This window comes from Herpailurus yagouaroundi, unplaced genomic scaffold (genome assembly GCF_014898765.1).
Source record: "Herpailurus yagouaroundi ecotype Mexico unplaced genomic scaffold, PumYag 28, whole genome shotgun sequence".
Lineage (NCBI taxonomy): Eukaryota > Metazoa > Chordata > Mammalia > Carnivora > Felidae > Herpailurus > Herpailurus yagouaroundi.
The window spans coordinates 54,268,927-54,292,339 of NW_024412376.1; positions in this window are offsets into that span (position 1 = coordinate 54,268,927).

A 23,413-nucleotide genomic window follows, 5' to 3' on the forward strand; every position below is an offset into this window, starting at 1 on the left:
TGCAAATCTCTTTATGGACATTTGCTTTCTTTTTTCTTGTAAAAACCTAAGAATGCATTGAAAAATTAAATATATGGTCGATCTGTGTCTAGTATTTTAAAGAAATGTCGAGTTGCTTTCCAAAGCAGTTCTACCATTTTATATTTAAACCAGCAAAATGTGAGACTAGCACTTCTTCCACATTTTTGCCAACATTTGATATGGTCAGGTTTTTTGTTTTGCTTTTCATTTTAGTCATTCTAATAGCTATGTAATGGTATCTCATGGTAAATTTAATTTACATTCTCCTAATGACCAGTGATGTTCAACATTTTTTCATATGCTTATTTGTTATCTATATTATTGATGAAGTCTCTGCTCAGATGTTTTGTCTAATTTTATTGGACAGTTGGCATGTTATCAAGTTTTGAAAATTCTTTATATTTTTTGTAAATACAAGAAGTTTACAAATGAACGTGATTTGCAAATGTTTTCTAATCTGTAGAGAGACTTTCATTTTTTTAACAGAATCATTCGAAGAACTAAACTTTTTAATTTTGGTAAAGTTCAATTTATCAATTCAAATTTTATGGATTGCGTTGTCAAACTTGTATCTGAGAATTCTTTGCTAATTTAAGGTTACAAATATTTCCCTCTGTTTTTAACCAGAAATTTTACAGGTTTAATTTTTCCATTTAATTCTACAATTGACTTTGAGTTCATTTTTGCATATAGTGTGAGGTATTCTTTAAAGTTCATTGTTTTGCAACGCATATTCAAATGTTTCAGTCTTATTGATGAAAAGATACCCTTTCCCCACTGAATTGTTTTCGCAAATTTTCCAAAAGTAAGTCTCCATATATATGTGGATGAATTTCTGGACTCTATTCTGTTCCATTAATGCTTATATTGCTCTGATTTCATCACAGAGTCTTTATTATAACTTTTAAAATAATGTCAGTTAGGGGTGCCTGTGTGGCTCTGTCAGTTAACCATCCGACTCTTGATTTTGGCTCAGGTTATGATCTCAAGGTGGTGAGATTGAGCACCTTGTCGGACTCTGTGCAGCCTGTGGAGCCTGCATGAGATTCTCTTTCTCCCTCTCCCTTTGTCCCTTCCCCACTTGTGCGTGCTCTTTTGCTCTTTCTCTTTGTCTCAATAAATGAATAAATAAACAGATAAACAAATAAACAAATAAAAATGTCAGTTAGTCTTCAAACTTTGATTTTCAATTTAAATTGTTTTATCTAGCTTACATCCTTCAGATTTTTACATGAATTTTGCACACATCATGGCAATTTCTATGAGAAAACTTTCTGGGATTTTTATTAGAATTTCATTGAATTCAGAGATAAATTTGCTTAGAATTAACATCTTAACAATATTGAGTCTTCTGACCCAACAATAAATTATATCATTCTATTTATATTTGCTTTAATTTCTCTCAACATTTTTTTCAATTTTTAGTGTATAATCCTCTCAAATTTCTTGCTAGATTTGTCCCTAAGTTAATTAAATTTAAAAAATTATTCTATTTTATTACTGCTCCCTGCTAGAATAAAGAAATATCACCTACTTGTGTATGGTAATCACGTGTCCTAAGTCTCACTAAATTTATTTGTTAGGTCTACTGGCTTTCTTTGTAGATTTCACTGGATTTGATATATGGACAATGATGTTACCTGAAAATAAAATTTAATTGCCTTATTTCAATGTGGATTTTTTTAAACATAATTTCCCTGGTCAGAGATGCTTGTACAATGATGAATACAATTTGTATCAGGAAACATTCTTGTTGTTTTCTAGTAAAATGATGCAACTTTTTACAGATGTTCTTAATGAGTTTTTATCTTTAATTTCCTAAAAGTTTTCATGATGTCGCATTTTTTTCAATTTTTTCTTCTGAACTTATTGAGACAATCACTAAATGGGAATAAAATTAAAGTCATGTATTATAAAGTACAGGCATACCTTGGAGATAATGTGTATTTAGTTACAGACTACCTCAAGGAAGCAAAGATTGCAATAAAGTGAGTCAAAGGAATTTTTTGATTTCCAGTGCACACAAAAATTATGTTTTTACTACAGTTTATAAAATGTGTGCGATAGCATTGTCTCAGAAAACCATGTACATATCTTAATTTAAAAATACTTTATTGCTAAGACACCTGGGTAATTCAGTGAATAGTCATACTCTTGATTTCAGCTCAGGTCATGACCTTCAGTTCACGGGATGCAACCCTACACTGGGCTCTGCATGGATGTGGAACCTGCTTGGAATTCTCTCTCTCCTTCTCTCTCCTTCTGTCCCGTCCTCACTCATTCTTTCTCTCTCTCTCTCTCTCTCTCTTTCTGTCTCTCTTTCTATTTCTCTCTCAAAATAAATAAATGAAACTAAAAAATACTTTTTTGCTAAAAAATGCTAATCATAATCTGAGCTTTCAGAGTGAGTTGTAATCTTTTTGCTGATGGAAGGTCTTGTCTCCATGCTACTGGCTGTTAATTGACCAGGATGGCAGTTGCTGAAGGATGAGGTGGCTGTAGAAATTTCTTAAAATAAGACAATACTTAAGGTTGCCATATAGATTGATTCTTCCTTTTATGAATGGTTTCTCTGCAGCATATGATGCTGTTTGATAGCATTTTACCTACAGTCGATCATCTTTCAAAATTAGAGACCATCCTCTCAAACCCTGTAGGTGTTTTGTCAACTGAGTTTATGGAATATTCTAAATCCTTTGTTGTCATCTCAATAATCTTCACAGCATGTTTACCAAGAGTAAATTCCAGTCAAGAAATCACTTTCTTTGCTCACTCTTAGAAGCAACTACTTATCCATTCAAGTTTTATCAAAAGATTACATCAATTCAGTCACATTTTCAGGCTCCACTTCTAATTTTAGTTTTCTTGCTATTTTCACCACATCTGCAGTTACCGCCTTCACTGAAGTATTGAACCTCTCTCAAAGTTACACAAGAGTATTAGAAATAACTTTTTCCAAATTCCTGATGTTGTGGATATTTTGACCTCTTCTTGAGATCAGAAATGTTCTTAATGGCATATAGAATGGTGAATGCTTTCCAGAAGGTTTTCAATTTTCTTTGCCCAAAACCATCAGAGGAATCACTATCTATGGCAGCTATAGCCTTACAAAATGTATTTCTTAAATAATGGGACTTGAAAGTAAAAATTACTCCTTGAACTGTGGGCTCTAGAATGGATGTCATGTTAGCAGGCATGACAGCAATATTCACCTCTATCAGAGTTCTTGGGTGACCAGGTGCATTGTCAATGAGAAGTCATATTTTGAAAGAAATCTTTTTTTTTTTTTTTGAGATATACTGCTTAACAATGGGCTTAAGATATTTAGTAAACCGTGTTGTAAATAGATGTGCTACCATCCAGGCCTTTTTTTTTTTTTCCAGTGAAAGAGTACAGGCAAAGTAGACTTAGCACAATTCTTAAGGGTCCTCGGATTTTTCAAGCAATAAGTATTGGCTTCAGCCTAAAGGAGAGTCAGCCTGTCCTTTGAAGCTTCGAAGCCAGGCATTGACTTCTCTCTAGCTGGGAAAATTCCAGATGACATCTCCTTCCAATAGAAAGCTGTTTCATCTACATCAGATGTCTGTTGTTTAATGTAACCAACTTCATTAATGATCTTAGGAAGATCTTAGGAACAACTTGCTTCAATCTCTACATCAGCACTTGTTGTTTTATCTTATATTTTGATGTTATGGAGATGGCTTCTTTCCTTAAATTTCATGAACCAACCTTTAAAGAATTGAAGACTTAAGCCCTTGTTTGCTTTCAGTTTTTTTTTTCCTTTTAAAGGAGAAATAGAGACCTTTCCCATATACAAAAACTAAATAATTTCATCAACCAGAAGACCCCTACTATAAGAAATGTTAAAGGAAGTCCTTCAAGTGGAAGAAGAAAAGATACCAGAATGAAATTTGGAAGTATAAAAATCAAATGGTAAATAAATGGGTGATTTTCTTTTTGTAGTTTCACATATCTTTAAAAGATAAATGACTAAGCAAATAGTCACACTGAGTTGTGGGCTTTACAACAAATATGTATGTATAATGTATGACAACAGTACTTTGAAGACTAGGAAAAATGAAATACACTATTGAAAAGTACTTCTGTGAAGTGGTATAATATCATTTGAATATAGAATGTGATAAGCATGACTTTATGATCTGAGGGCTTCCAGAATGCCTGGTTTACAAGGATGAAATCCTGCATATGTCTTCTCAGAACAAGTGACCATTAAACACTTAGCTAAAGTGCCCGTTTGGAATGACACCCTAAGGACTTGGAGTGCTGTGTTCCAAGATGCTGTTTATAAATTAAAATATCAGATGATATGTGGTGATTTTTATGGTGCCTAGCAGGAAAAGACATAATTCATATGCCAAAGAGGATAATCCATCTTGATTACAAAGTGTAGCCAGCAGACACATAAGAGTATATCTAGAACCTGAGGAATTCACTGGGGTCTCTCTTGCTTCTTCCATGTCTAGTAAAAACACTGGAATGACGATTTCAGCAACCATAGCCTGGCCAGTGCAAGAAAACTAAAGGCTCTGTTCCCTCAAGAAGTGAAATCTGGGTGACCTCACCATGGACGCAAGTGACCTAGGAAAGCTGAAGAAGTGCCTGGAGTTGATGCAAATAGAGAGTAGACCATCAATGATAGAGGATGACCATCAATTAGGTTCTCAAGAACAGCTACAGGGGTTTGGACTATGTTTGCCCTACTAATCCGTTTATTGTAAATCTTTTTCGAATATAACAACCCCCCACACTGAGTGCACTTAATGTGGGCATGAGCTGATTTGAGTGTAACAGTGGTTACTTGTATAAGGTACTTAGAACACCATTGATTCATAGATTCTTAGTCCTGGTCCAGTTCATTCCAGCTGCAGCCATAGTCAACAGTTCCTGTGTAACCCAGTAGAATTCAATCTGAAGGTGGTGACACTACTTTTACATTTTTGCCTTTCCCCCTCAAAAAAAACTATAGGAACATAGGGCATCCAAGAAGTGTGAGGGATTAAAATTCCAAGGAAAATCATGTTGGAGTTCAGAAGTTAATGGATAAATTCACAGAAATTCCTTCCTTTGTGGAGACAAATATGATGCACATTGGCATGATTTTTCAGATGGACCACAGCAGGATCTAAATCTGGTTTCTCAAAGCAGTAACTAGAATAGCAGTTCACCCTTCGTTGGTGTTCTCTCTTTTCCAGTTTCATTCTCCCAACTGCCCCTTTTGTGCTTCTTTTTTTTTTTTTTATACAAAATGGATTTTATTCGATACTAACATGTAACAGATTGGTAGCACGTTGCTTATATACAAATGATTTAACCTAGGTCGAAATATGTACTGGTTTAAATAAACCTTCAGTGCATGTAAATAAACCTTCAGGGCATCCTAACTTGGAAGTTCAGTCTGTGTGGCTTTATCTACTCTTGAAGCAACAGCCTTCTGTCAGTGCTGGACTTTTTCCATTTCTCCCGAAGTTGGAGAATGACTTCATCCCTCTCCTTCAGCTGCAGCTTCAGCATTGAGCATTCATCCTTCATTATATCCCAACAAATGCTCTGCCAGCCAAATGAAGAGCTCCAGAATCAAGAGTGCCTGTTGGAAAAATCCCTCTTGCTGGTTTCTAGAGATCACCTTCTGAATAAACTAGCTGCATGTGAGTCAGGTTGTGATTTTGTGAGAACCTAAATCAAGACCCCATACCACTAAAGTGAACCCAGTTTTTCATAGTGTAAGCATCCTACTGAACATTTTAGTTAGACATCTTCTCCTCATGATTTACTCTTTGTTTTTTCTTGAGAATCTACATTAGAATCATGGAATCAAAATTTAACTACTTTTAAGGTTTTCATTATCACTGACATATTGCTGTACAAAAGATAAGCCAATTTATGTAGCTACCAGCAATGTATGGAGTTGGTATTAATTAAAAATATTTCCCATGCCAATTTTGATAGAGTTAGTGTGACAATGGTCAGACTAAGTTTACATGCCAGATAAAAAAAAATGTTCTGTTTTGTTTTAAAAACTTATTGTTTATTTCCAATACTTTTAGCAAATATATTTTCTATTCTGATTTAATTACACACAAATCTAGAAATATTTGAGTAAGATATAGTTATTGTAATCGGGGAATAATCAATTCTGATTATTGTGTGTAAGAATATTACTGTGTCATATTGTGGGTCACATAATTTAATGTAGTTCGTTAGACAATTGATGAAGTAGAGGCTTTCCTTTCAATGGGATGTTTTTCTTAGATTTTTTTCAAACACATAAACTTGAAAAAGTTAGGCGCATAATCTACCAATTAAGACAATTAAATATTACTGCAATAAAATATGGACTACACAATGATATACATGACTAATAATGCAATCTCAATAAAACAATTCGTTGAAATATTATTTAGTTGGTTGATAGAAATGTGAACTGTCAGATAGTCTCATATATTAGTAATACACATTATGTCTTCATAAAAATAGATTTACAATTGATCTCTGTAATTGTCTTGTTTATATCATGAACATATACTTTTTAAAATAAGTTCATGTTTACTCTGTGTCCTTATTGCATGTGCTTATGGTTCAACTTTCCTTTATTTCAAATATACAGCTTTTGTTCATTTTAGACCTTAAATTCTTTGAGGAAGTTATATACTGGGAATATTCCAACCTACTGTGTAATAATAGATGTGCATTAAGTTTAAAATAACATATTTGGTCAACTTTCCTTAATCAAAATAGTTTATTTTTAAATGTTTTATCCACTTTAATATATATAAAACCAAATTCTTAAGAAAAACAGAAAGTTGTTATTATATTAGGAGCCTTAGAATTCAAAATTCTTATCTAGCATATTAAAAAAAATAGTTTCACATTATTCTTTAAATTGCAGTTAGTTAATACACAGTGTGATATAAATTTCAGGTGCACAATTTAATGATTCATTACTTGCCTACAAGGAGCCTGTGAAGAGTCAGTGGTCATTGCAACAAGTGCCCTCCTTAATATCCATTATTCATTTAACCCATTCCCCACTCAGCTCCCCTCCAGCAGTCCTCAGTTTGTTCTCTATAGTTAAGAGTCTCTTTTATGGTTTGCCTTTCTTTTCTCCCCCCCCCCCCCGCCCCCCGCTCCTCCATGTTCATTTGTTTTGTTTCTTCAATTCCACATATGAATGGAATCATATGGTATTTGTCTTTCTCTGACTGACTGATTTCACTTACAGAATACTCTCTAGCTCCATCCACATTGTTGAAAATGGCAAGATTTCATTCTTTTTTTTTTTAATGGCTGATTAATGTTCCATTGTGTATAAATACCACTTCTTCTTTATCCAGTCATCAGTCAATGGGCATCTGGGGTCTTTCCATAATTTGGCTACTGTTGATAATGCTACTATAAACATTGAGATACATGTGCCCCTTTGAATCGGTATTTGTGTACCCTTTTGGTAAAGACCTACTAGTGCAATTACTGGGTCACAGGGAGTTTTATTTTTAACTTTTTGAGGAAACTCTATACTGTTTTCCAGAGTGGCTGCACCAGTTTCCATTTCCAGTAACAGTGTAAGAGGGTTCCCCTTACTTTGCATCCTTCCCACTGTTGTTTCTTGAGTTGTTAATTTTAGCCATTCTGACAGGTGTGAGGTTGTATCTCATTGTGGTTTTGATTTGTATTTCCCTGATGATGAGTGATGTTGAGCATCATTTCAAGTTTCTGTTAGCCATCTGTATATCTTCTTTTGAAAAGTGTGTGTCTTTTGCCCATTTCTTCACTGGATTATTTGTTTTTTGTGTGTTGAATTTGAGAGGTTCTTTATCAGATATGTCATTTATAAATATCTTCTCCCAAATTAAAGGTTTCCTTTTAGTTTTGTTGATTGTTTCCTTCATTGTACAGAAACTTTTTATCTTGATGGTGTCCCAATAGTTCCTTTTTGCTTTTACTTCTCTTGCCTCAAGAGACATATCTAATAAGAAGTTACTATGGCTAAGGTCAAAGAGGTTGCTGCCTCTGTTCTCCTCTAGGACCTTGATGGTTTCCTGTCTCACATCGAAGACTTTCATCTATTTTTTTTTTAAATTTATTTCCATATATGGTGTAAAAAAGTGGTCCAGTTTCATTCTTTTGCATATTGCTTTCCAGTTTTCCCAACACCATTTGCTGGAAAGACTTTTTTTTTTTCCATTGGGTATTCTTATCTGCTTTGTCAAAACTAGTTGACCATAGTTGTGGGTTCATTTCTGGATTTTCTATTCTGTTCCATTGATCTATGTGTCTGTTTTTATGCCAGTACCATACTGTCTTGATCATTACAGCTTTGTAACATACCTCAAAGTCCAGAATTGTGATGCCTCCAGCTTTGGTTATCTTGTTCAAGATTATTTCAGCTTTTGGGGCCTTTTGTGGTTCCATAAAAATTCTAGGGTCATTTGTTCTAGCTCTGTGAAAAGTGCTGGTGGTATTCTGAAAGGGACTTCATTAAATGTGTAGATTGCTTTGGGTAGTATAGACATTTTAACAATGCCTGTTCTTCTAATCCGTGATGTTTTTCCATTTTTTCAGGTCATCTATAGAGTATAGATCTTGTACTTCCTTGGTTAGATTTATTTTGAAGTATTTTATGGGTTTTGGTGCAATTGTAAATGGTAAAAATCTTTGATTTTTCTTTCTGCTGCTTCATTGTTGGTGTATATAAATTCAACAAAATTCCACCTCACTCCCTGACCAGGGTTTTTTCCTCTCCACACCCGCGATCCATTTCTCTCCCAAACCACATCTCTGCATGTCCTGATCTCTATAATGCACTTTCTTCTCTCCCTGTAGTTATCCATTTTGTTCGGTCAGTCCTCAGATCGATTTCTTGGGTATTCAAAATGAGTTGATATTTATCTAGCTGTGTTTGAGGTATGAGGAAAGCCTAGGGTCCTCCTACTACTCTATCTTAGCTCCTACTCCCAACATATTTTTCAAATGAGCAAATAACCTATTAAATGTACTGATGACTCCTGTGATTCCATGCTGCATAAATATAATTTTTCAATTGTTTTTCAAGAAGATTTATCTACAACTAATTAAAATAATATGTAATATTATACACATCTGTGACAAGAGAAGTCAACAACAACTGGCTTCTCTCTTAAGTCAATAAAATAACGTGGGAGAAAAGACAATTTGCATTCCTATATCAAATTCAGTATGTTGATAACAATTAGTTAATAATAATTATATGTTATATCATTGATATGTATTTAAGTTAATAATTGTTGTAATAATTAATTATTATTTGTTATCTGTCAGATTTAGATCAGGATGTTAATTACTGTTTAAAAGCAGTTTAATATTTATTTTTTTTAAATTCATAAGAATATTCTGACAAATACTTCATTGGTTACTAGCATAATATCAATATCATTCTAAATTATGACAAGTGGGCATTGACTTAAAATAAGATTAAATAAGTTAAATATAAAATTAAATAAAATTAAAATTAAAACTCACATTATCTTTGTGTTGACACATAAATATGTTATATAGAAACTATTATATATATTTTGATTTTTATATTACCTCCATGCTACAAATGAGCACTTTCAAGACATGACTAAGATAGGTCAAAATATGATGATTTGGTGGTATTTGAAGCAATAGGCCAATGCATGGGTATTAGAAAACAAAATGAAACAATATGAAGCAACTTAAAATATATCTTACCTTAAAAGATTTTTCAATTAGTAGATCAACATTTGAAGAATATTTTTTAGAAGGCTTCTAACTAGAACATGCAGATTAATTTCAATGAACCAAATTGTCCCAGACGCTTGAGTAAATAGAAATAGGAAAAGATAAAATGTCAGTGTAGTCTGAAGATTTTCCCCCCTAAATCTTCAGCATTTTATTGAATTAAAACAACTGGAAAAGGTATTTGGGAATTCGATGGCAGAGATTTGATAAATAGTTTATCAATAATTTGCAGCAGATAAAACCACATAAGCATCTGTTCGGGAAAGAGATAACTAAATTGAACATGTGCTTTGGAAATGGTTGAGTTGGTTTAAGCCTTAAAGCAAGAGAAAAAAATCAAAGCCATTTCTGCTACCAAATTACATTATCTGGTCTAGAAATACTGAAATGTCTTTTAATATTTTGAAATGAATATTTTGAATAAGATGCAGTTATATCATTTTCAGTTAGCACACAATTGGATTGAAAATACTGCCTTCCCTCCAGGCAATACGACTCTGCTTTTCTTCTGGTATATGCATACTACTTCCATTAAAAAGGAGAATTCTTAATTTGCGAGTAGATTGCTGAAGCTTGAATACATATTAGCTCCTTTAAAAGTTTAGGGGGCGCCTGGGTGGCGCAGTCGTTAAGCGTCCGACTTCAGCCAGGTCACGATCTCGCGGTCCGGGAGTTCGAGCCCCGCATCAGGCTCTGGGCTGATGGCTCAGAGCCTGGAGCCTGTTTCCGATTCTGTGTCTCCCTCTCTCTCTGCCCCTTCCCCGTTCATGCTCTGTCTCTCTCTGTCCCAAAAATAAATAAACGTTGAAAAAAAAAATTAAAAGTTTAGGAAATCTCTTTACCAAGAACCATACTTTTGTCAAAAACAAACCCAAATCTTAGAGTTACAATATAAGCAAGCACAGAACCTGGCAACACATTTAGATTTGCTGTTTTGGTCAAGAAGTTGCATACAAAATTGTGACTAATTTCTACGTTGGCAAGTGCTGCTGTACTTATTTTGGTCTTATTCCAGCAACATTGTCTAATATGACAAAAATCTTTGTCATGATCAGAATTACTGCCTTGACTCATTCTCTTTTTTAAAAAGTTTAAGTTAATGTGATCAGAGTAAAACATGAAGTTTTCTAGAGTTCAGAGAATTTTCTGGATTTGCATAGAATTAGCCTTGAATCGTTTGATAGAATTTTTATTAGGAAATACCACTTTTTTTCCAATACAAAAAGAAATCCTTAAAGAATAAACTTGACAGAAATAAGTTCACCTATGGCTTTGCTTCCTGGTTAGATATTAGAGGTCACGCAACTAAGGACAGCTTTTTATTTAAGGCTGTGTGATTACAAACTGACATGCTGCTAGGCATATACAGTTGACTTTAGAACAATGCAAAGGTTGGGGGCACCGACCTCCGTGCACTCAAAAATCCATGTGTAACTTTTGACTTCCTCAAAAGTTAACTACAGATAGCCTACTATTGACTAGAAGTTTGATCAATAATATAAACAGTTGATTAAAACATATTTTATATGTTGCATATATTATATACTGTATTCTTAAATAATATCGAGCTTCTAATTTTTTTCAGTACTTCTAAGCTAGGCAGTTTGTTTGAGAGTTTTTTCAAATTGTTGCAAATCTTCCAAAATTTCCCCATTCTATCCTTTGAAAAAAATCCACATAGAACTGAACTTGCTCAATTCAAACCCATGTTGTTCAAGGGTCAACTATAATTTGTCAACATGCCCATCTGAAAATGGTGATCGAAGGCAGAAGAAAGATATCCTGAAGCCTTGTCAAATTTACTGCAAGCAGACATCTATGGACACCTAGAATCAATACATAAGTTTTGATAAGAATGTTTGTTAATATAGTCATTGTCTGACCTTATCTGTGCTTTTGCTTTCTGTGGTTTCAGTTACCCACAGTCAACCATAGTATGGAAGCAGATGATGCCCCTTCTGATGTTTCTCCTTCGTAAGGTCATTAGCACATCACAATGTCTACATTATTTACCTCACTTCTTCTCATCATGTGGGCATTTTGTCCTTTCAGGTTATCACAAGAAGGATGAATACAGTGCAACAAGGTATTTTAAGGTATTTTAAGACAGAGATCACATGTTCATAACTTTTATTACAGTGTATTGTTGTAATTGCCCTAGTTTTTATTGTTATTATTGTTAATCTCTTGCTTAACTTATTAAATTTATCATAGATATGTGTGGATGGAAATAAAAGCATAGCATATATAGGGCTTCATATTACCTCCACTTTTAGATGTCCACTAGGCGTCTTGGAATCCATCCCATGCAGGTAAGGGATGTACTACTGTACTACTTAAAGTGGAATGTGGATTGTAACTCCCTTACTAAAGGGAAAACAGTAGCAGAATTTACTAACGTTGACTTCATTAATTTTTGAAAAAAAGGAAATTATAAAATACTACTTGAATGAAAAGAGTTTGGGATAATTTTGTACCTCTTAAATCAAGAATTTTTTTTTTTCTGTAGCAGAGACTGCTAGTTTTTACTCGATACCAATTTTATCCTCAATTCTTACATTGCCTATAGTATTGGAGGCAGAAGTATACACCCTTCCTTCCTAATAAAAAGAGTCATTTTCCCATACTCCATCTTAGATAAGAGGTGAGTGGCCAAAGACATGTAAGCAGCTATCAAACTTTTCCTCTTTCCTCTTCATTTTTCTTCTTGCTAGAAATATGTACCTCATGGCTGGTGTTCTTGCAGTCCTATCACCATGAACTTCATATTAAGCATAATGGAGATTAAAGACAGGAATGCATGTGATATTGAGGACATAAATGGGCACAAAGCAAATCTCTATTTTGTTTAAAACTATGCGTGTTCCAGTTTTCTGTAACTATACTTAAACAATGTTGGTATTTCTAGTCATGAAAATTTTGAATTCATTTGATAAAACACACTCGTCTAAATTGGCATTTTGGCATGGCTGCAACCAAATTGATTGGTAAAAATTGAATAGGTGTCAAAAATTATACAGCCATTGCCATTACATATTATCCTTCATCATTTTGATGCAAATGCTATGAAATAGTTATAAAATTGAAATTCACTTCATATTAGAATCAAAGTGTATTTTGTGCATAGGGGGGAGCATTTATAATATTTTCCTCACTTTTTCCCTGATACTGATTCTTCATTTTTGTACTGAAACATAAAATTGAGAGAGATCAGTTTATTTGTAGACAGTGGTCAGTTTCCCTTAGAAGCAGATATTTTGGTGTGGAGTGGATTGAGAAGTATTCTTAGCATCAGCACTTGTGAAACAGAAGGGAAGGAAATAGGATTGGTCAGATGGAGAAGTTCAGCTGTGAAGCCAACCTCATTTTAGCTTCAGTTGACCGCACACGAACTCCACTGGGGACATGGAATTCCAGAGTGGTCTCTGGTTGAGGCAAGTGGGCCAGGTCTCATTACACTGCAACTGGCCAGCCTTTGGATGTGGGCCACCCAAGGAAATAGGTTTAGTTTGTGGGAGGCAGTTGTCAGTTGAGTAGGAGTTAAGAGTACCAGGCAGTCTGATGGCAGCATCCCTGCTGGGTGTACAAATCCTTTATTTCTGGAATGGTAATCTGAGTAGTTTATCACTTAGTCACAGAATATATGGTGATTTTTGTCACAGAACTAATTTACAATGCAAAAAAAGTGATATGCATGTGCATTGCTCTGAAAGGAAATAAAACTGATCAGCTTCTCAATTTTTTAAACTTCTGCCTTAGATAAAATGTTTTTAAAGTGCTTATTTAAAAAAAAAGCATTGCTTATTTAAAAGTATAGTGTGCAGATTACGGGGAAAATACACTTAAACAGTATTGAATTTTAGGCAAACTTGCCTTAGGTGAGTGTATCTTGAGGTGAAGTGACTTGAGGTTTGCTGATAAGGTGAAGGGCAATATTTTTGCTGATTCCAAATTCCCATGTAAGTGCAACTAATTGTTATTTTTGTCCCTAAAAAGATGAGCACCTAGAACAATTAATTATTGCTTTTGATGAATCTCTGTTATGAAAATGCGCTATCCTAAATCAAAATGAACACAAAAATGACTGAAAAATAATAAAGCCATAACATACTGTGTCTTGAGCAAGACATTTATATTTTTATTTCCTCCATTTCTTATTCTGCAAAAATTGTTTCTTCATGAAAGTGATTTAGTTAGTGTTGTAAAAACAATCCAGAACCTAAAAATGAACACTGAACAAATACAAAGTACTATTCTGGTTTTTTTATATCCTGGTAATTAATTACCCTTTTCTCTCAATTCTATAATCTAAGAAGATAAAAGTAAGTAGCAATCAATATTCCTTCTACTGCTTTACAAATAAATAAAGCATTTTAATTTTTTCCAGTTGGTGGATTGGCGAACGCATTATTTAACGACTAATAGATCCATGAAACATCTTATTATGATTGCTGATAAAATGACTATAATTTGAGCCTTGAGAATGTGTGGATAGATAGTGGTTGCTGTCTACTTAAATTGATATAACACTGAGTCATACTGAAAAAGACAAACAATTAAAAGGAAAAAAGTAGAAAAAGTATTTTCCCCATTTTAGTTTGAAATTCCTGTGACAAATGTCACTGTACCTTCTAAATCTAGATGTGTTACAAGGGCACATCTGATGTTGATAACCGCCTACGTATCCTCTCTAACCAGTCATGTTTGGCAGTTTTTCTTCATTTAGAGTTCAGTTCAAAGGCTTGACATCAAATTTCTGCAACAAATTCAGAGCTACTCATTTTCCTTATCCATTCCTTTCTAGTTTTGATTCTAGTTTCAGTAGTTAAGAAAATGAAGACACTAACCATCAAAGAGATTGAAAAAAGACCAGAGTTATTTTTCACTAGTTAATCATCTCAGCAAAATTTCACTAGCAGTGCCTTACTATTTTCATATATGAAATATTCCTTAAGTATATCTTAAAGTTGGTGGAAAGGAAGTAATATTAAAGTGATCCATGCTCCAATTTTGACTTTATCACTTAGAACTAGGTGAACAACCATGATTTAGGTAACTCCTGTGAACTTCATTTTACCCATTTTTCCAGTCAAGAGTGATGATACCCATCCAGAGAAGTGTTGGAAAGAGCGACTGGAATAGAGCATAGAAAACTTTCAGCACTGTGCATGACAAATGATAAACACTTGAAAATATTTCCATTTTCTCTCATTTTTCACTTCTATTTATTCTTGCTCTGTTTTTTTTTTAATCTTTTAAACTTATTATACAATTTTCATATGTTTGGCCCCTTGTCTGCCTTTCTTTGAAAAAACAATTTTGATGTTTTTATTTATTGTTGACAGAGAGAAAGACACAGCATGTGCGGGGGAGGGGCAGACAGAGAGGGAGACACAGACTCCGCAGCAGGCAGCAGGCTCCACGCTCTGAGCCACCAACCCAGAGCCCGACGCGGGGCCCGAACTCACAGACCGTGAGATCATGACCTGAGCCGAAGCCAGAAACTCAACCGACTGACCACCCAGGTGCCCCCCTTGTCTGCCTTTCTTAAATATCAGTGCTTTCTTCTCTGGTCAGGATTTTTATCACTTGGGTTTCACTATGAAGTATTTTGTCACAAGTTTTCTTTAGTGTTATACCTCCCTCTTCCCATATCTAGACACTCACTGTGATTTTTTTTTTAATATTGTCCTTCAATGCCTCAGATTCCTTTACTAAGTATTCATGCATTTATTCAGCCAATTTGTTCATGTGTTCAATGAGTTAAATAAGTAAATAAGTAAGCATGTAAAACCTATTTTGTGCATAACACTTTTTCATTACATTTACAACAGGGATTGAAATAGTCAGAATGGTAGGGACAGCAACAAGTGTAAATTGTATACATATTTAAATACTTCTTGGGATTAAGCAGAGTCCCTTCATGGAGAATAAGACACAGGTTTCCAAACATTCTTGATTCACAGCACCCTTAGATCAAAAGAAATACTAGTAGGGGCGCCTGGGTGGCGCAGTCGGTTAAGCGTCCGACTTCAGCCAGGTCACGATCTCGCGGTCCGTTGAGTTCGAGCCCCGCGTCGGGCTCTGGGCTGATGGCTCAGAGCCTGGAGCCTGTTTCCGATTCTGTGTCTCCCTCTCTCTCTGCCCCTCCCCCGTTCATGCTCTGTCTCTGTCTGTCCCAAAAATAAAAATAAACTTTAAAAAAAAAAAAATACTAGTAATCTTGTTGATTATTTAGACCAAAAATTTATTTATTTATTTATTTATTTATTTACTTACTTATTTTTTTTTAACTTTTTTTATTTATTTTTGAGACAGAGAGAGACAGAGCATGAACGGGAGAGAGGCAGAGAGAGAGGGAGACACAGAATCGGAAGCAGGCTCCAGGCTCTGAGCCACCAGCCCAGAGCCCGACGCCGGGCCGAACTCACGGACCGCGAGATCTTGACCTGAGCTGAAGTTGGACGCTTAACTGACTGAGCCACCCAGGCGCCCCTATTTACATATTTTTTAATATGGAACACTTCGTGGATTCACATGTCATCCTTGCACAGGCCATACTAATCTTCTATCTTCTTAGCGTATGTGCTGCCGAAGCAAGCACTAGACCAAAGATTTAATCAGTAGTCTGTGTGGTGGCCTGGCAGGTGCCTTGAGAGCTGCCAACAATAACTGCTTGGGGAAAATGGCGCTTGGGTGCGCAGTGTAGTCTGTGACATCCGTAGATTGCTCAAGAGGTCCCTGTGGGATTGGATAGACCTCTGGGTGGGAACAAACAGAAGCAACACAAAGTACAAAGGCTGAAAATCCAAGAAGTCTAAACTCAGATTTGAAAATTCAGAATCTTTACGAAGGGTACATTATTAAAGTGGAAGGGCATAATATTTAATATACATATGTTATATACATGTGTATAACTTCATAGATATCTCATAAAGATTTTATAAACACAAGATGTATTAGTTTCCATTTATACTGTAGTCCTAAACCCCCCTAAATGTTAGGAGTAGGTTGGTTATCAAATTCTATGAGAACATATAAAGAAGAAGTAAAGAAAGATTATTACATAAGTAGACTGAGCCATATTTTAAATCTCCATTCTGAATTTGCTTTACTTCTCACCTGTACAGCTTAAATAAAGAGAATCACTTGAGACAAATTGGAGTAGATGAATTGTATGATGTTATTAGAGTTTCATTTTCTTTTAATTAGTCATTTTAAACAATTTTGTATAGATAGAACTGACAATGTGGAACTTATAGGTAAAACCGGAGGTAAAAAATTCACAATAGAAATTTAAAACTTTATCTCAGTTGATGATGCTACCCAGAGAAACATGATGCTACCCAGAGAAACATATCAATTTTTACATGTAAACCCAAATATGTAATATTTAGCTATGGATTCACCAATACAACTTAACCCTTACTGTTCCACCCAGTGAAATATAACTTTGCTTCATATATAGGTGTATGCATATGTAAAAATTAAGTGATCTATACACTTAAGATCTGTGCACATTATAATGGGTGATGTCTCTGTAAATCTTTTAAAACAAAAATTTGCTTTGATTATTCAAATTATTTGGGTACCACTATCTTCTTGTTAACTGCTTTTCCCTCTAGTGAGGAGTATCCATTTGCAAAATTACTAACCAAAAAATAATTCTTTAAAGTTTCAAAGTTATATATTTCCCACAATGTATGAAAACTATGTCAATAAATAGATTTGATTTCATTTTTAACATATGATCTCTCTATTAACAGCAACAACAAAAAATTAAAATACTGTTAATGTTAGAGCAAATTTTAAACTTTTTAGTACTCCTTTAACTTAAGAATATCTGTGTATGTCTATTTTAATGGTCTTCTCTTTTCAAAACATCGTTAAAGTGATGTAAAATATATTCTTTTGAGGGAAAGAAATATACAGCAAAGAGGCTAATATTTTGGTAGGACTGCCATAAAAAAAAAAAAACAGCACAAAACAGAAAAACATAATCATTGAGTGAACCATCTGGTGATTATAAATAAGAATTCAGAAGACATTCCATTCTTAAATGTCTTTTTCATCACTTCTAAACTATATTTCCCCACCATATAGTGCATGTAAGCGGCATAATTCGGTGAGTAAGGAGATTCTCTCTACCCCAGAGCCAGAGAATACATAGTGAGGTCCAAAACATTCTCTTTTTTCTTTCTTTCTTTCTTTCTTTTTTTTTTTTTGTTTTTTTAAGTAGGCTCCATGCCCAACGTGGAGCTTGAATGCATGTCGCTGAGACTGAGAGTTGCGTTCTCTACCAACTGAGCCAGCCAGGCGCCCCAAAACACCTTTTAAAACAGCAAGCACATAGGGCTGCCTGGGTGGTTCAGTGGGTTAAGCATCTGACTCTGGATTTCAGCTGCCGCTATTTATTTCTCAAAAAAAAAAATAAATAGACATTTATAAAATATATTTTAGAAAACAGCAAAAATAAGATAAGGCGAAAAACAAAAGACTAGAAAACATGGGAGGGAGAAAGAGTCTACAGTTGGGGAGCTTGTTTTGTTATGACCCTTCTGGAAAAAAATAGAATGTTATATCTCATTCAGACTATGAGTCTGTACCTTTGTCTATTCTATCATTTTATTGATCCATTTGTCAAAAGAAGGGAAGTATAATACTTCTTATACCATGGACATATTTTGACAAGACTGAAATTTAGCGTCATTGATTTTACACAGTTGGTGGTCACCTCATTCACCTGCAGTCACATGTAGCCCTTGGCTTCTCCTCTTTTGCCTGCTATTAGTTTTTATTTGTCTGTATGACTTAGAGTTTCTATCAGTCATGAAAAAGACAAAAGAACATTATTTGTAGTTATTTTGAATATAGATATTAATGTATACAAAAGATAAAAGGTAAAAAGAGATGAAATATTTTAGTTTGATTGCTCTGGGTGCTTTTTGAGAGCTTATAATTTTGAACAGTAAATTCTTTTTTTTTTTATTTTTTAATGTTTATTTTTGAAAGAGAGGGAGAGGGTGCATGTGAAAGCGGGGGAGGGGCAGAGAGAGAGGGAAACACAGAATCCAAAGTAGACTCCAGGCTCTGACCTGTCATCACAGAGCCCGACACAGGGTGCAAACCCAGCAACCGTGAGATCATGACCTGAGCTGAAGTCAGGTGCTTAACTGACTGAACCACCCAGGTGCCCCTTGAAGAGTAAATGCTATTGAAGTGGAACGAAATCCACAATAAAATGACATGTGATAAGCTGAACTACAGACTTTTTTGAATCTTGGTATTAAGAAAACTAATTTAATCATAACTTTAAACATACAGTTTGCCATTTTAGAATGGAACAGTATTTCCATTATGCATTTTGTACGTGAAAGCATAAATTATGAGGATATAGTGGGATATTTAATTTTTTAACAAGATTATTGACTGTTTAGGATATATTTTAAAATGGTTAGTGTTTATATCAACTTCTCTCTTTTTTCTTTTTCTCTAAAAGAATTTCATTGAAAACCTATGCTGTTGATGAGCATTCAGTAAATTGATGTTTAAAAGATAATCATCTTTAGTTTACTCATTCATACATTTCAACAGAGTAAGAATATTTTTATTGAAGTCCATAAATCTGAAATAGTGTCTTTCACATATGCATATTATAAGTCAAATTAATTTCTGATTGTCTGGATGAATATTTTGCCTAGATTCTTCTAGTTACTTTCCCTTGAAAAGTACTAGCCAATGTATTATTTATCAACTCAGGAAGTGGTATTAACATAAATGCATCTCATTTTATTTCCCTGATAATTTGGTATAAGTAGGGTTATACACAGGCACACATGCACAAAAAGACATATTATGTAAATATATTTGATTTAAAAATATTATTAAATAGAATATTTTATTGAAATAGCATTCACATCATCATTGGAACAAAAATCTGATGCCTTTATAAATGCTTTTTAAATTTAATTTGTTGGTGCTGGGAGAACTGGACAGCAACATACAGAAGGTTGAAACTAGACCACTTTCTCACACCATTCACAAAAATAAACTCAAAATGGGTAAAGGACTTGAATGAGAGACAGGAAAACATCAAAACTCTAGAGGAGAAAGCAGGAAAAGACCTCTCTGACCTCAGCCGTAGCAATTTCTTACTTGACACATCCCCAAAGGCAAGGGAATTAAAAGCAAAAATGAACTACTGGGACCTCATGAAGATTAAAAGCTTCTGCACAGCAAAGGAAACAACCAACAAAACTAAAAGGCAACCAACGGAATGGGAAAACATATTTGCAAATGACATATCGGACAAAGGGCTAGTATCCAAAATCTATAAAGAGCTCACCAAACTCCACACCCAAAAAACAAATAATCCAGTGAAGAAATGGGCAGAAAACATGAATAGACACCTCTCTAAAGAAGACATCCAAATGGCCAACAGGCACATGAAAAGATGCTAAACATTGCTCCTCACCAGGGAAATACAAATCAAAACCACACTCAGATATCACCTCAGGCCAGTCAGAGTGGTCAAAATGAACAAATCAGGAGACTATAGATGCTGGCGAGGATGTGGAGAAACGGGAATCCTCTTGCACTGTTGGTGAGAATGCAAACTGGTGCAGCCACTCTGGAAAAAAAGTTTGGAGGTTCCTCAAAAAATTAAAAATAGACCTACCCTATGACCCAGCAATAGCACTGCTAGGAATTTACCCAAGGGATACAGGAGTACTGATGCATAGGGGCACTTGTACCCCAATGTTTATAGCAGCACTCTCAACAATAGCCAAATTATAGAAAGAGCCTAAATGTCCGTCAACTGATGAATGGATAAAGAAATTGTGGTTTATATACATAATGGAGTACTACGTGGCAATGAGAAAGAATGAAATATGGCCCTTTGTAGCAACATGGGTGGAACTGGAGAGTGTGATGCTAAGTGAAATAAGCCATACAGAGAAAGACAGATACCATATGTTTTCACTCTTAGGTGGATCCTGAGAAACTTAACAGAAACCCATGGGGGATGGGAAGGAAAAAAAAAAGAGGTTAGAGTGGGAGAGAGCCAAAGCATAAGAGACTCTTAAAAACTGAGCACAAACTGAGGGCTGATGGGGGGGTGGGATGGAGGGGAGGGTGGGTGATGGGTATTAAGGAGGGCACCTTTTGGGATGAGCACAGGGTGTTGTATGGAAACCAATTTGAGAATAAATTTTAAAAAAAAGAAATATATTTTTAAGTGTGAGAGAGAAAAAGCAAAAAATAAAATAAAATAAAATAAACTTAATTTGTTTTCCACATACAAAACACACATACACACACACATACACACACACACACCAAACTTTGTCAAGATAAGCAATGAAAAACTAGGCAATATTAAGCTGGCTTTAGAATATACCCATAGGATAGCTCAGAGGTAATGAGACCACAGTCCATTTTTACAATGATATTAACTAACTTTTATTTATTTCTTTTATTAAAATTTTTTTAACGTTTATTTATTTTTGAGACAGAGAGAGACAGAGCATGAACGGGGGAGGGTCAGAGAGAGAGGGAGACACAGAATCCAAAGCAGACTGTAGGCTCTGAGCTGTCAGCACAGAGCCCGATGTGGGGCTCGAACCCACGGACCGTGAGATCATGACCTGAGCCGAAGTCGGATGCTTAACCGACTGAGCCACCAAGGCGCCACAATATTAACTAACTTTTGAAAGTAGATCGTTATATCCTAAATTATAAGAAAGGCGATGTTAAAGTTTTAAATTACCTTACTTTTTTCTAAATGACATGGTTTAGAAATTCACCTCTAAGAATGAAATTAAAGTAAATGTATTGCTATTTTCTTATGTAATTCTTCTGTATGTTTTCTGGAGAAAAAAATCAAACATCTTTAGCCATTTCGTTTTTATATTAGAGCATACCAACATGAAATATGTAGCCACATTTAAAAATAGATGCACTTGCTCTCAAGCATGCTTTCCATTCCTTCTATCATGCTTTTGGGGGTCCTTAAAACCTAGTTTTATGTCCTTCTTCTTTATCTTGCACTCTAAACACTCATTCAAACAACTTTCTACACTTATTTGCAAATCACTCACAATCTAGAGTCCCCATTGATTTGAATACTTATATTCACCTCTCAAACTCACATACCTAAGACCAAGCCATATATCCCTCATCCATCTCTAACTGCATAAGGTGTACAACCCCCTAACACACACACACACACACACACACACACACACACACACACAAACAGAACAAACTCTTTTCATTTTTCTTTATTTTTAAGTTTATTTTATTATTAATTTTTGAGAGGGAAAGAGAGCACAAGGCAGGGAGGGGCAAAGACAGAGAGGGAGACACAGAATCCAAAGCAGGATCCAGGCTCTGAGCTGTCAGGTCAGAGCCCAACGTGGGGCTTGAATTCACGAACTGTGAGATCACGACCTGAGCCAAAGTCTGACACTCAACTGACTGAGGCACCCAGCCGCCCTGTTTTCATGTTTCAATTTTATTTAAAGACAGCATCCTCCATTCAGTCAGTCATGCAGTGAAAAAAACAGTCATCTTAGATAGCTCTCTCAGCCCCAAATAACAAAACCATCACTAAGTTTTATTTGTCTTACCTTTTTTTATTCTCTCTTGAAACTATTTGTTTCTCTCAGTTCTTGTTTTCATAAAACAAGTCTCAGGAAATATCATCTTTCACCTAGATTCTAAGAATAGTAAATTCCCTTTTCCCATCCCTCTGGCTTTCTTCTAAATCTTCACACCTCTTTCAGAAATAGTTTTTTTTCTTTCAAAATCAAATCTGATCATGTTATTCTGTTAATTAACATCCATCAGCAGCTTCCCATGGCCAAGAAAATTAAAACCAAAATTAATGTGACCCCTAAGTTCTTTGTCTACCCCAACATCCTCATCAACCGTTGCTCCTTTCCTATCTGCACACTGACCTTTTGTCTCTTTTCCTTGCCATGTATGTTTTAATGTTTGCACACATCTGTCTGGGACGGTCTTTTCTTCCAGTCACCCACTAGATATAAGCATACATGTAACTTTTTTCAAGGAAATTATTCTAGACTCTTCACTTAAGTCTGTCCCTGGATTATTGACTTTCCTAGAATCATGTATATACCACTTATTAGCATTTGTTATAGTTGCTTTTCTACGTGTTTATGAATAATTAATTAATCTTTATTCTCCATCATGTTATAAATACTGTGAGGATTAGACTGTGTTTATTTTTATTCACCAGCTTAAACTTGATTAAAGTAGCAATCAGGATGTTGTCTGGCACATAGTGCAGGCCTCTATAAGTGGTTTTTGACTAATAGAATCAATGCATAGATTGTTAAATAAATCACATGACATGTAATCTCAACAAACTAGAAAGAAATAGTTTGTTTTAGTTATAATTACTAAGATGACAAGAGCACATTTCTAATAAACAGTCAATAATTGTCTCTCATAAAACAGATACTACAGTGGGATATGTACCGTAGTATATTCAGAGTGGGAAAAAATAGTGTCATTATTATTTTTATATATATATTTTTTCAACGTTTTATTTATTTTTTGGACAGAGCGAGACAGAGCATGAACGGGGGAGGGGCAGAGAGAGAGG